The following is a 13,501-nucleotide window of genomic DNA, read 5'->3' as shown; positions in this document are numbered from 1 at the left end:
AATGGGATTAATCCAGGAAATGAGATTACAGATGTCAAGCAGCTTGGAGAACCTCGAAGCGAAGCTCTCCATAGCCTTGGATTCCATTTCTTCTTACGTCGTGGGGAAGAAGCCCAAGAATCAGGAGGCCTGGGCTGAACTCCCGGCTCTGCTGAATGACCTCTGCTGAGTACTGCAAGGCAGTTTCCAGAATCAGACCTTAACGGGTCTAAACCTGCTGAGGAGAAACTGTTCGGGTCCCTCCATGTGCTCATGACAAGGGGTTCCCTCCAACCCGACCCGGGAGGCCCTCCGCCTGGCCCCAGTTTGTTATATCACTCAATCAACGAATTCACACGTTAGTTTGTAAAGAACGACTTAACATACGTCGTGCGGGGGCGCCTGGGTGGCTCAGTCAGTTGAGTGTCTGACTCTTGATTTCGGCTCCGGTCGTGATCTCATGGTTGTTGAGATCGAGCCCCATGCTGGGCTGGGCTCTGCGCTGAGTGTAGAGCTTGCTTAAGATTCTCTCTCTCTCTCTCTCTCTCTCTCTCTCCTTCAAAACACAAAAACAACCTGCCCCTCCCCAGCTGCCCCCGCCCGTTCTCAGGCACACAGTGATCTGTTTTCCGTCACTGTAGATGGATTTGCCTTTTCTAGAAGTTGATATAAATGACATCATACCACGGGAAGGCTTTGGGGTCCAGCTTCCTTCCTTTAGCACAGTCTTTTGAAGATGTACCATGCAGTCGTGTGTCCTGAGTACTGTCCTGTTGTACGGATATTCCACAGGTTGTCTTTCCACGCACCTTTGGATGGACATTTGGTTTTTCTCCCTGTTTTTGGCCGTTACAAATAAAGCCGTCAGGGACATTTATGTACCAGTCTTTGCGTGCACACAAATTTTCATTTCTCTCGGTAAATACCTAGCGATGGAAAGGCTGGGTCGTGCGGGCTGTTTCCCACGGCGGACGTACCTTTTTAGCCCCCCACCAGCAGCCTATGCGGGTAACAGTCTTCCACATCGTCACCACCACTGGCTCTCGTCGGTCTTTCCAGTTTTAGCCATTCTGGCAGATGTGACATGATGGTCACAGGGTGTCACCCAGAGGGAGGCTGACTTTGTCTCAAGGTTCGGAAAGAGCGTTCTATGTGTCGGCGCGGTCCAATTAGGGAATGAATTTCCTAATGGAGTAGTGAGCCCACCATGCCTGGGAGTGTTCAAGGCTTTGAGTGCCTGGGTGAGATGTGTGGACCAAGGATCCTAACCCCAGATGGGTTTGGACTAGATTAAAAACAATTTTTTTCATGTTGATTTATTTTGAGAGAGAGAGAAAGACAGAGAGAGAGAGAGAGAGCATCAGCAGGGGAAGGGCAGAGAGGGGGCGGGGAGAGAGAATCCCAAGTAGGTTTCACACTGGCAGGGCAGGGCCCGATGTGGGGCTCAATGCCACGAACGATGAGATCATGGCCTGAGCCGAAATCAAGAGTCGGATGCTTAACTGACTGAGCCACCCAGGCGCCCTGGACTAGATTTTAATGAGCTCCCTCCAGCTTTGCGGCTCTAAGAATCTTAAATGATGAAAGCCTGACTGGTAGCATTATTCTTAATATCCTCATCTTGCTGGCTCCAGCCCCCACCGTCCCCCGCGGGAAGCCACGTCCTGCGTGAGTTCCTCTCCCCTCTCAAGTGTGTGGGCGAATCCTGTGTGCTCACGAATCCGGGGAGACGGCCACCTGCGTCGTCCTCTGTCCCCGTCAACCGCCATTTCCACTGCCCCCTTCAGTTTCTCCGTGACGGTCCTGTCCCGCCAGGTCCCGCCTGCCTCTGCTTCTAGATCGCTGCAGGATCTCCCTGTTTGCGGGTCACTAAGGGGAAGAGTGCTCCTCTAGGGTGGGATCCCCCAGCAGGGCTGTTTGGGACCGCTCATCGGACGGCTCCCTCTCTTGCTCTCAGCCTCCTCCTCCCAAGGTTGGCGACTGGGTTGTAACAGGTCCGGGAACCAGCCGGCAGGATGGATCCGGACCCAAGACTCCCCCCATCCTGAGGCCCCTGGCTTGCCACCCGGACTCTGTGCTTTCTCTTAGGAAGGGTTTCTCCTTGGTTCCTGACGGTCCTTCCTGGCTTCCACTGGGTGTCTGCCTTTCTTGTTCCAGGCACGCCTCACGTGTGTCCGAACCCAAAGTAACCTGGTCCTGCTGCCATCTTGTGACCTAGTGGCTGCACGTGGATGGCTGGATGTGGAGCATCGCTCGGCCCTGCTCCCTAGGTGTGTCCGGTCCTCCCTGGCTCGGTCGGGACCCCTAATGACCCAGTAGAAGTAATCAAAGGCAAGTCATGTTTTAAAAAAGCTTTCTTGGGGCGCCTGGGTGGCTCAGTCGGTTGGGCGTCTGACTTCGGCTCAGGTCACGATCTCGCGGTCTGTGAGTTCGAGCCCCCGTGTCAGGCTCTGTGCTGACCACTCAGAGCCTGGAGCCTGCTTCCGATTCTGTGTCTCCCTCTCTCTCTGACCCTCCCCCGTTCATGCTCTGTCTCTCTGTCTCAAAAATAAATAAACGTTAAAAAAAAATTAAAAAAAAAAAAGCTTTCTTTTCGACTAGCTTCCCCTCAGTTGATTTTGAATATTGACAACGAGCCAGCATATGCACTGATTTTTTTTTTAATGTTTATTTATTTTTGAGAGAGAGAGAGCAGAAGAGGGGCAGAGAGAGAGAGGGAGACACAGACTCTGAGGCAGGCTCCGGGCTCCGAGCTGTCAGCACAGAGCCCGACGCAGGGCTCGAACCCACGAACCGTGAGATCATGACCTGAGCGGACGTCGGATGCTCAACCGACTGAGCCCCCCAGGCGCCGCCCCCCCTCCCCTCCCCGCCCCCGCCAGCATATACACATTGGAAACCACTGTTATAGAATGAGTTGGTCCACAATCTATCCTCCCGGTGTTCACACCCTTGCCTGGTGCCGTCTGTCCACAAGGTCCTGGGGTTGTACCAGGGTTGGGCTTGGGGACCAATAAGATATGGGACTGCTGAGATTAGGTTAGAAAAGACCGTGTAGCTTTGGCCTGGGCCGTCTCCTCCCTGTCTTAGACCTGGGGGCGCAGGGGACACACGCGGCCCTGGGACCTGGCGGGTTTTGTGTTCCCTCCTTTGTGCTGCCGGCAGCCGGATGGTGGGGGAATGCCTCTGGCACTTACATAATCTTCCTTTTGATTTGAGGTTCCTTCAGTTCCTGCGTTTCCAATCAAATCATCTCAAGTCAATAATCTTCCTTGGCAACGTTCTCGAACAGACATGAAACGTTCTGCCGAGCGGACCCGTCTTCGCTTGTGCTACCCCTGTCCTCTGGCGGGACATCGAGGTGACTTCCAGTTTCTCTCTGTCATAAAAAAGGCCGTGACGAACATCCTCAGCACCCCAAGCTTGGGTCACATCTCCAAAGATGCCTGCAGGGGGCGTTCCCAGAAGTGGGGGGTGAGCGGGCCAAAGGTTGTGAACCTCCTTTAAGCAACAAAAACATCCTGCTAAATGTCCTTTCAGAAAAATGGCACTGAGTCCTGCCAGCAGTAGAGGAAATTCTTCATCTCGCTTCCCCCCACCCCCACCCCCCCAGCATCGGGTGTCCCACAAAGCCAGGGGCTTTGTGCACCTGCGCTTACTGGCTGTCGTGGGCCCGGCTCTGGGTACCTGCTGGGGGACGTGGCCGCACATCACACTGTTTAGGCAGCTGCTATGAGGTGCCAGTGCCTCTAGGGTCCACACAAGTCAGGGAAGATCTATGTCGTTTTCTTTGATTTCAAATGAAGTGGCTTCTAAACACCACTTAAAAATACGTTAATAATGGTGGCGACGTATCACCCATCTTGAAGAAGTGACAGGTGTTTCCCTCAGCAAAATGTTGAAGTGGGAGAGTGGGTTAGGGCGTTAGGAGATCGATTCGTTTCTGCCAAGGGGCTCATTACCTCTTGTCTAGACGGCCTCCTGACTGGCCCCCTGCCTCCAGCTCCCGCAGCCCACCACCCCCCTCTGGCCCAATCCCTCCCCCACACTGAGGTCTAGTTAACCTTGTTGACGTGGTTCGGGAAAGTGGGATGTGTGAGGGGCTTGGAGTCAGGTGCCCGGCGTTCTGGTCTGTGTTCTGTCACTGAGTTCCTGGGTGTGGTGGATCCACATCTACCTCTGTGTCCCCCTTTTCTCGGATCGGCACTCCGGGTTTCCTTTGAGGTCCCACTCTGCCCTTTCTCAGTCTTGGGATGTCATGGCAGGCTGACACTGCCCCCCCCCCCCATTCAGAGGTAGGCATATTATACCCAGGCTTGGCCATTGAGAGTTCTGCAGACCCCTGGCCCAATGATCAAGGGGCAGCGTGTGTCTGAGGCTGAGCCAGCCATTTTCTGAGGGCTGGATCCAACTGTACCTGAAGCTCACTCTCAACATCCTGGTTATGTGAGCCAAATCTCCACTCCTCGTCCTCCTCCTCCTCCCTACTTCTCCTTCCTCCTCCTCCTCCTCCTCTTCCTCCTCCTCCTCCTCCTCTTCCTCCTCCTCCTCCTCTTCCTCCTCCTCCCTCTCCTCCAAATCCATCTGAATTGGGTGCTTGTTACTTGTAAACAAAAGAGCTGAGACTGCTACACAGCGTGACCTTGGGCAAGTCCTTTTTTCTGTGGTGGTCTCAGTTGTTCCATCTGGGAAATGAAAGGGTTGGGATTCTTTGAGGTTCTTCTAGCCTGGGAAGTTCAAGTTCCCCATCTGGGTTGGGAGGGTCACAGGTGGAAGGGCTGGCTTGTCCGGAGACTCCATTGCTGTGCAACATCGCCAGGAGCAACCTCAGTGGGCACAGTTCTTCCCAGACCTCCAAAGGGCTGCCCCGGGGCAAAGGCAGTGGTAGAGTAGCCTCCCCTGGGGGAAGATCCGGGGGCACCCTGGCGTTTCCTGGAACATCGTGACCAGCAGTGAGAGGTGCTGCCCCTGCTCTGTGTCTCTCAAAGGCTCCCAAGTACCTTCAGGATTAAGTCCTACTTACCCCCTTCGATGGGCAGAAGGCCAGGCTCCGCACAGCGCTTAATAAATATTAAATGAACAATTGAATGAGCAAATGCCCTTTGTGACCAGGTTCTTGCCTAACGCCCCAGCCCTAAACTCAGACGCTGCACCTTCTGCCCTGCACACCTCCCCTCCCTGCCTCCTTGAACATAACCTTAGTTCTTCTGTGCCCCCGTCTGGTACACGCTGTTCCCTCTGCCTGGCCTCTCTTCCCAACACCCACCCGGCGAACACACGCTTCCTCAGCCCTTGGCTCAGCTCATTCACTGATTCAGCAAATATTTCTGGAGCCCTCTTACCATGTGTGGGCACTGTTCTAGGTGCTGGCATTGACCCGGTGAAGTCCCCGTTCTCACGGAGCCCGTTCCCGGTGGTGGCGGCAACGGCGGAGTTGGGGGCGGGGGAGGGCAGCAGGTGCAGAGGACCTCAGTGGGTGACAAATGCTATGGAGAACATCCAGCCCAGAGGGAGAGAGAGGGAGTGTGGCTGGGGGACATGTTTTTGTGTTTCAAGTTTCCTTAAGGAGTCTCTACACCCAACGCGGGGCTCGAACACATGACCCCGAGATCAACAGCTGTGTGCTCTAATGGCTGAGTCAGCCGGGTGCCTTGGTGGTTTCTGGTCTGTGGCCACGGAAGCTGCTCCGATCCAGTGATGTTTACGCAGACACCTGAAGGCTCGGAGGGGAGTCAGCCAAGCAGAGCTGATGGAAGGGCCAGGGTGAGCGGGGACCTCGGGACGGTGTCGCGTGCGGGCCGGGAGGGCGGGGCTGCCTGGTGGCTTTGCTCAGCCGCGTGGACCCCTGCTGGAGGCCAGGATAGAGACAGGCATTTGGAGATGTGGGGAAAGGTCGAAGCTGGAGGCGTGAGTTTCAGCAGAAAGAAGGGGGTTAGACCCGAGACTGCGTGGGCCACCGGGAGAGGGGGCGAGGGGGCAGAGCAGAGCCCCGACTTTTGGGGCAGGAGGAAGACCGACGGGAGAGAGATTGTCCCCGGAAGTCAAGAGGAGAAAGCTGTGTCCCCCGCGTCCATGCCGGGGCCGGTCCCATGAACCGAGGGCTGGCGCTTGGCCTCTGGGCTCAGCACCAGGCAGGTGGTTGTTGCCCTGGACGAGAGCGGTGGGGGCAGTGGAGCGGAGACCCCAGAGGGAAGGGATTGGCAACAGGGCCCGAGAAGAGCTGGGGTCAGAGGGCAGCAGTCTGGGGATGTGTCTTTCAGCAAGGCCTGAGTAGAAGTGGGGAGCGGGGAATGGGATGTCAGAGAGGAAAGTTCTACAGGCAGGCCACCAGGGGCAGAGCTTGGGGGAGGATGGTGGAAGCTTCTAGAAGACTTGGAGCACCTTATTTATTTATTTCTAAAATTGCTGTCTGGCTCTCAAACGGGGAACTTCAGAAGCCTTTGATTCTGAGCACACCCTGCCGGGCCCCTTCCTGCTGCCCCCGTCATCAGCGCCCTCTGACCCGCCCGCCGCCTCTTGGGTCCCGGCGTCTGGCCCCGCAGCCTCTGATCTTGGCCAGGCTGCGTGCATGTGTGCGTGGGCCCCGGTTGGCCACCCGGGCAGCGGAAGTTGGGGCACGGCGGGCGTGTCCTGGGCAGAGCCGTGTGAGGGCCCTTTGTCCTGGGTCAGCTCTGGAGCTCGGTCAGGCCCTCGTGGGGCCGGAACCGGCCTCTGATGCCCCCAGACAGAGGGTCTCTTTGAGAGGCCGGGAAGTGGGGAGCTGGGGTTTATTACCATCCCCCCCCCTGTTTTTGTGGGACCATCGGAGGGCCCTGGGCCCCGGTGGACCTCGATTACTGTTATGTCATGGATATTGTGATTACTGTTGGGGACGGCTTCCCTCCCTGGCTTTGCAGGGCTCTGCCTCGGCCACCCCCAGCCTGCTTCCTGCCTCCCCCCTCCGGGGCACCTGTTTGGGGCCTCCCCGCCCACAGGAGTGACTAGGGTGCCAAAGCAGCGGTGGCTCTCACCGTGCCCCAGATACGGCCCCTCTAGGTGCTTTCCGTGTGTGGGTTCTGTGTTCATTCTCACAAGGACCCTAGGAAGGCCCGACTGCTCCCCCCCCCCCCCGCTTTACAGACAGGCACCTGAAGGCACCGTGGGGTTCAGGAACTGGCCCAAGTTCATGTGTCAGGGGTGGGGCTGGGCCGTGGAGTGCAGAGTCCTGGGTGTGAATCCCAGCTCCTCGATGGTACTTGTGCGACCTTGGGCACGTCCCTTACCTCTTCTAACGCTTTTATCTCATCTTGGGGACAATGACCCCGTTTCCGGGATTGCCGGGCTGATTAAAGTGGGTGAGGGACATGTGTGCAACACATGGCTTCGAGGTGTGAGTGCCTCTCCGTCCGCTTCTTTGCTCCCAGGTGCCGTGTTCACCACAGCATGGAAGGTGACATGTTTCAAGGCACTTACCTCAATAGTGGCCTCTGGATGCCCCCCTACAACCATAGCTTTTTTATCGGGGTGCCAGCCCGAATTACCTAGAAAATTACACAAAGACCCATGCCCTGAGTCCCACCTTGGAGATTCGGAAGCCAACTCCCACAAGCTGTTATATCCAAAGGAGTGAATCTCTAATAGTGGAATGCCTGACTGTGATAGGTGGTAGAGAAGAGACTTAGAAGGCTGAAGTTGGGTGGGTGTGGGAGGGTCCTTCCCACATCCCCAGTGTGTTCAGTTCAGCCCGCCCTGAACTGAAAACAGCCCCCTTGCCTGGTGGCCCAGTAAACTGAGTCTGCTAAGCTTTGCACTTAATTAAAAGGGAGGGGAGTCAATGGCCTGGGGCTCCTGATCTGTCAGGGGTTGCTGTTCAATTTCCCTCCGTCAAACCTCATTTCCAAATGTCCTTTTCTGAGGGGAGGGCATCTAGTCTCTGTTTCTTCTCATGTCCTTTTCTGTCTTTCTAGTAAGAGCTGACCTTTATGTGTGTGTGCTGTCTTGGGCTGGAGGCACCCAGTTTGCAGTAGGTACACGTGTGCTCCTTTAGTAGATGAGGAAATTGAGGTTCTGAGACCACAAAACCACTTACTCAAGGTCACATGGCTGCTAATCTGTAGGCTAAGATTTTGAGTACAGTCTTAACTACTCGGTGCTGCTCTATATCAGATGGGAGTGCAAACCCGGTAGGCTGCACCAACAGGAAACTTAGCAGCGTTGAAAGAACTCGGGGCTTATCATTCTCACATATTAGAAATCTAGGGCTGGTACAGCAGCTTACCAACATTGTCAGAGAACAGGCTGTCTCCCCTCTAATGTTCCTAACTTGTGGGTTTTGCCCTCATCGTTCCAAAGCGGCTGCCATACCTCCAGCGCTCTCACATTTGCATTCCAGGCAGAAAGGTAGTGGAAGGACAAGAGGTCTCCAACTTGGGGAAGCTCTGTCTTTTTATTTGGAAAGTGAAGCCCCTCCAGCAGACTCCCGCTTAGGTCTCCTGGGCCAGAACATTCCCCCCGCTATCCTTGGCTGGAAGGTAGTTGGGAAAATGAGACTTTAGCCTTCCAGCCTCTAGCGTTTCAGATGTCAGTGAAAGAGTGGCTGGGAAAGGCGTTGGGGGCCACCCTCGGTTCCTGCTTGGCCTTCAGTTGTGGTCTTTCTGTGCAGGTCTCTTCACCTGCTCAGTGTCCCCCGCCCAGTCCCACTTCTGACCCGGGGCAGACATGGGGCATGGAGGGACTTTTGGGGGCCTCTGTCGTCCAAGGTCTGGGCAACGAAGGGAAGCCCAGAGAGCTTCAATATCAGGATGGTTTGTTTCTGGGGCCTCATTTTCCTCATCTGTGAAACGGGGCCTGGGCCGCGGGGGGTTGAGGTGTGGGAGCCCCGCTGAGCAACTCCCTGTCTCCACGCGGGCATCAGGTTCCCCCGCTGGAAAGTGAGAATGAACTAGAAGGGTGAGGGCCTTTGGAGAGTCTTGTTCCACAGGGAGGAGGTGCTGTTTTCAGTCGACATTTGAGGAGGGAGGTGGGACCGGGAGCCACCAGCGCCGGGAGGCCCGGCAGGGGCCAGTGGAGCTCTTGACATCTCCCCTCCGAGTCCCGCTACCTCCGGAGAGGGCCCCAGGGACCCATCAGATGGTCTGTCCCCCATGGGCCTGTAATGGCCTGACCCCCAGTGCTCTCCCACCGCAGCTCCCGTCAAATAGCTCTCTGCTGGGCTTTGAGCCAGAGACTACAGTGGCCTGGCCTGCCTGGCCAGCCACAGCACTGTCCCCGAATACGCCCCTTGGAGGAGCGGACGAGGCTCACTGGGACCCACTCTGGGGCGCTGGCCTGCTCTGCCTCTCTGTGTCTCAGTGTCCCCATGACTCAGCATCCTGGGGATGGTGGGAGCATCATAGCCGCCTCTGCCCAATTCCATTTTGCCTTGGTCCCTGGTCTGTCTGGGCTGAGCTCTCCAGGGGCCCGGGAGGAGCTGGCGTGAGTGTACTGGGGGAGGCAGGTTCCAGGGGTTCCAGCCCTGTTCCGCCCCTGACCTGCCATGTGACCATGGGTGGGTGCCTTCTCCTCTCTGCGTTCCTCCCCTCCGTAAAAATGTCGCCGTTCTAAGCCCCTTGTGACTCTGCTCTGTGAGTCCATGACTCGGGGTGTCCCCCGCCCAGGGGCAGCTTTCAACAGACCTCGGAGGCCCCTGCCCAGGAAGATGCCCCAGGACAGTCAACCTCCCTGTCTCTGTCCGGAGAGCCGGGTTTGCGGGTGCAGTGCGCCCCCTGGTGGCTTCTCGGAACACTGCTCGTGGAGGCCCTGGTCTCCGAGAGTTTTCTGCGGGGCTGGGGGGCGGGGGGTACCGGGGAACGGGAGGGGGGGAGTGGGGGGAGGCTGGGGAAGCAGCTTTCTTTCCTTTTGGGGGGATGAGTGGAGGTGGGGTTGCTATAGTTCCTGGGAAGCTTTGGGCCGCCAAATGTAACCCTGCCTGCCACCTTCCCACCTCACTCAGAGAAACCAAGTTCCTGGTTTGGCTCCCCACCCCCCCTCCGCCCCCTCTCGTTTTTGCGGACCCCACCGGCGTACCTTGTCTCTGTGAGGAGGGTGGATCATGCTCTCTGAGGAGAGGAGACTGAGACTCGGGGGTCTCAGGGATGAGTCTGCCGCTGGCCTCCCAGGCTGGGCTCCCATTCCGACCGCTGCGACGCTCTTCCCCATCTTTGGAGGCACGGATGCCCATCCTGCAGGTCCCAGCTCAAGCGCCAAGTTATTATCTATTATCAGCTACTATTTGTGGTGAATTTCCCATAACACAATCGACCATTTTAAGCATCTGGAAGTGTATATTTCGGCGGCCTTAAGTACACTCACTGTGCGGCCATCCCCTCCATCCATCGCGGGAACTTTTTCATCATCCCACACTCAAACTCTGCACCCATAACACGCTAACTCCCCATCTCCTCCTCCCCCAGTCCCTGGCACCCCCGTTCTATTTTCTGTCCCTGTGACTTTGCCCACTCGAGCGGCCTGATAGAAGCAGAAATCACAGGCTGATTTCTCTGCATGATGTCCTCAAGGTTTGCCCATATTGTGGCGTATGTCAGAATTTCCTGCCTTTAAAAAATTTTTTTTAAACATTTATTTATTTTTGAGAGAGAGAGAGAGAGAGAGAGAGAATGTGAGCAGGAGAGGAGCAAAGACACACACACACACACACACACACACACACAGAAACCGAAGCAGGCTCCAGGCTCTGAGCTGTCAGCACAGAGCCCAACGCGGGGCTGGAACCCATGAACCGTGTGAGCTCATGACCTGAGCCTAAGATGCTTAACTGACTGAGCCACCCAGGCGCCCAAGATTTCCCTTCCTTTTTAAGGCTGAACGATATTCCATGTGTACCCCACATGTTGTTTATCCGTTCATCCGTGGACGGACACTTGGGTGGCTCCTAACTTTTTGGCTGTCGTGAATAATGCTGTTCTGGACGCAGATGCACAGCTATCTGTCCGTTTGAGACCTTGCTTGCGGTTCTTCTGGGTCGATCGCCCGGAGTGAGATTGGCTGGATCATACGGCAATTCTGTGTTTGATTTTTTTGGTTTTGGTTTTTAGGCACCGCCATACCACTTTCCACGGTCGGTCACGCCATTTGACGTTGCCATCAGCGGGCACCGAGGATCCTTCATAGCCTCACCGACACCTGTGGTTTCCTTTTTGCTTTTTTTGTAGAGGCCAGCTTAACAGGTACGAAGTGGTATTTTGTAGTCTGGATTTGCATGTCTCTAATGATTAATGTTGTTGAGCATCTTTTCCGGTGCTTATCAGTCTTGTCTTTTTTGAATTAACACTATTTCCCCCAGACCAGCAGCTTCAGCATTATCTGAGAACTTGTCAGAAGTGCAAATTCTCAGTCCCCATCGAGGGAGGATCGACTGAATGGGAAACTCCCAGCAATCTGGGTTTTAACCAACCTTCTGGGTAATTCTGATGCACACTCAGGTTTGAGAACTCCCGGTCTGGGCCTGGTGCCAGGCCCTTTGCAGAATTATTTATGACCCCGTTATCATCCCCACTTAGCAGATGGGAAACCAGGGCTCAGGGAGGTACCTTGTAGGTGTCATGCAGAGTCTGAGGTCAAGCTCCTAGCCTGCCCACCGGGTGCCTTCCCTGGGATTTCCAGGAGCCCGGGACACATTCCTTTCATGGCCAGCATGGGGAGCCCTCGACCCAGGACCCAGAGTCTAGGCTTGGAAGGAGTGGGGAGGGCAGAGCTTGGAAGCCTCTGGAAGCTGGGCAGAACCCTCAGGGCTCACCCCCTATGAGTCCCACACTACCTGCCAGACCCTCACCTCTCTGATGTGGGCTCTCAGCCCTGACTGTAAAGAACCCTGGGGCAGGGACTTGGGGCAACTTGGTCAAAGCTTGAGAGATCTCATTGACCTTGGGTACATTACTGGACCATTCTGACTCCCCAGTTTCCCCATCTCTAAAATGGGGATTACCATCCCCGTCCTGAGGATCCATTGAGATCATGAAAGTTCCTTCATGCCTGAGGCATTCTGGCTTCCTGGAGGGTTGAGGCCATCTGCTCTTTGTCTGGGGGAAAGAGAAAAGTGAGCATTAAGCTGGGTGCTAAGTGGGCGGGGGGCATCCTCAATGTGACAATCCGTTTCATGCCGCCACCGACTAGTGGAGTAAGGACTGTTCTCCCCGGTTTACAGATGAGGAAACTGGGCTCAGAGAGGAGATGTGGGTTGTTCAGAAAATGGCGGGGCTGGAGTTCAAACCCAGGCTCTCCCTTCTTCCGGCAGCCATCCGACAGAGGGCCAACGTGGCACCCCAGGAGGGACAGGGGAGATGAAGAGAGAAAGTGGCCCCCCTCCGTCCCTCCCTCCCTACTTGGACCCTGGGATCTAGGCCATGGCTTTTGGTTCCATCACCTAGCAGCTCTGCCCCCAAGGGCACTCCAGGCTCTGGAGGAAATGGTCTCGTCCCTGCCCCCCTCCCTGCAGTCCACCTGCTGAAACCTAACCCCCAAGGTGATGGTATTAGGAGGTGGGGCCTTCCGGAGATGATTAGGCCAGGAGAGCAGAGCCCTCGGGAATGGGACTAGTGCCCTTGTCAAAGGGACCCTGAGGACTCCCTTGTCCTCTGCCATGTGAGGATGTTCCGGAAGACAGCCGCCTATGAACCCTGAAGCAGGCCCTCACCAGACACTGAATCTGCAGGTGCCTTGATCTTGGACTTCACTGAATGCTCCCTTCAGCAACCCCGTTTTATGGGCAAAGGAACGGAGGCAGAGGGGCACACAGCTGGTGAGCGGTGAGGCTGGGATATGAACCTAGTCTGGTTCCAGAGCTCGTGCTGCTGGGTCACCCAAAGAATGACTCTAAAGGTTGCCGAGTGATCAGAGGCAGAAGGAAGGGCCACCTGGCAGACAAAAGCTATCCATGCCCTCTATCGCCCACGGGGTCCTTGATGACACAGAAGGCACCCAGCGCTGGGCTTGGCACACAGTGGGGCTTCTTTGGGATGAAAAATCCCCTTCCTTTTCCTGGGAGAGTCAGAGCTCATCAGCTTCATCCCCCAGGAACCGGGTTGGTGCACCCAGCCGAAAGGGCTCTGTGGATGCTGCCCCGGCCGGGGAGCAAGCTGGAGGAGGCCATCGGGTCCCTCCCTCCGAGAACCCCACTACCCTGGGCAGAGTCCTGTCTGTGCGTTAGGAGCCCCGGCTGAGGGTCTGGAGTCTGCAGACCCCACGTTCCTTGGGGCATCGTGCCCCCTCCTGGGCATCACGCTCTTTCCCTCTGTGTTATCCTTGGAGCCTGCGGGCCGTGGGCTCACCGGGGGCTGGGGTGGGCCTCTGCTGGGTACACAAACACCGGTCCGCCATCCAGGGGCCTCTGAACAAGGGGAGCCCTCAGCAGAACTCCATAAGGTTTCCAAAAACAAGACTGCCGCCCCCCCCCACTACCCTCCCCAATACAACATTCCTCCCTCCTGCTGGCAGCTGCTAATTTATGCTAATCAGATGTATGCAAACCCCAAGTCCCCAGGGGGCC

The 13,501-nt window shown here is 56.2% G+C and overlaps 1 long non-coding RNA gene across 2 annotated transcripts; it reads left to right on the top strand.

The window, feature by feature from the left end:
- Positions 1 to 1,581: 1,581 nt before the first annotated feature.
- On the top strand, positions 1,582 to 11,297 carry LOC123379547. Of its 2 annotated transcripts, XR_006584117.1 has the most exons (3): positions 1,582 to 2,249; positions 3,199 to 3,340; positions 11,052 to 11,297. It is a non-coding gene; the product is annotated as an uncharacterized LOC123379547 (long non-coding RNA). The 2 variants fall into 2 exon arrangements; XR_006584118.1 differs by lacking the exon at positions 11,052 to 11,297 and having other exon boundaries at positions 3,199 to 5,075.
- Positions 11,298 to 13,501: the final 2,204 nt, after the last annotated feature.

This window comes from Felis catus, chromosome C1, assembly GCF_018350175.1.
Source record: "Felis catus isolate Fca126 chromosome C1, F.catus_Fca126_mat1.0, whole genome shotgun sequence".
NCBI classification, from domain to species: Eukaryota; Metazoa; Chordata; class Mammalia; order Carnivora; family Felidae; genus Felis; species Felis catus.
This window is presented reverse-complemented; position numbering and strand designations above follow the sequence as displayed.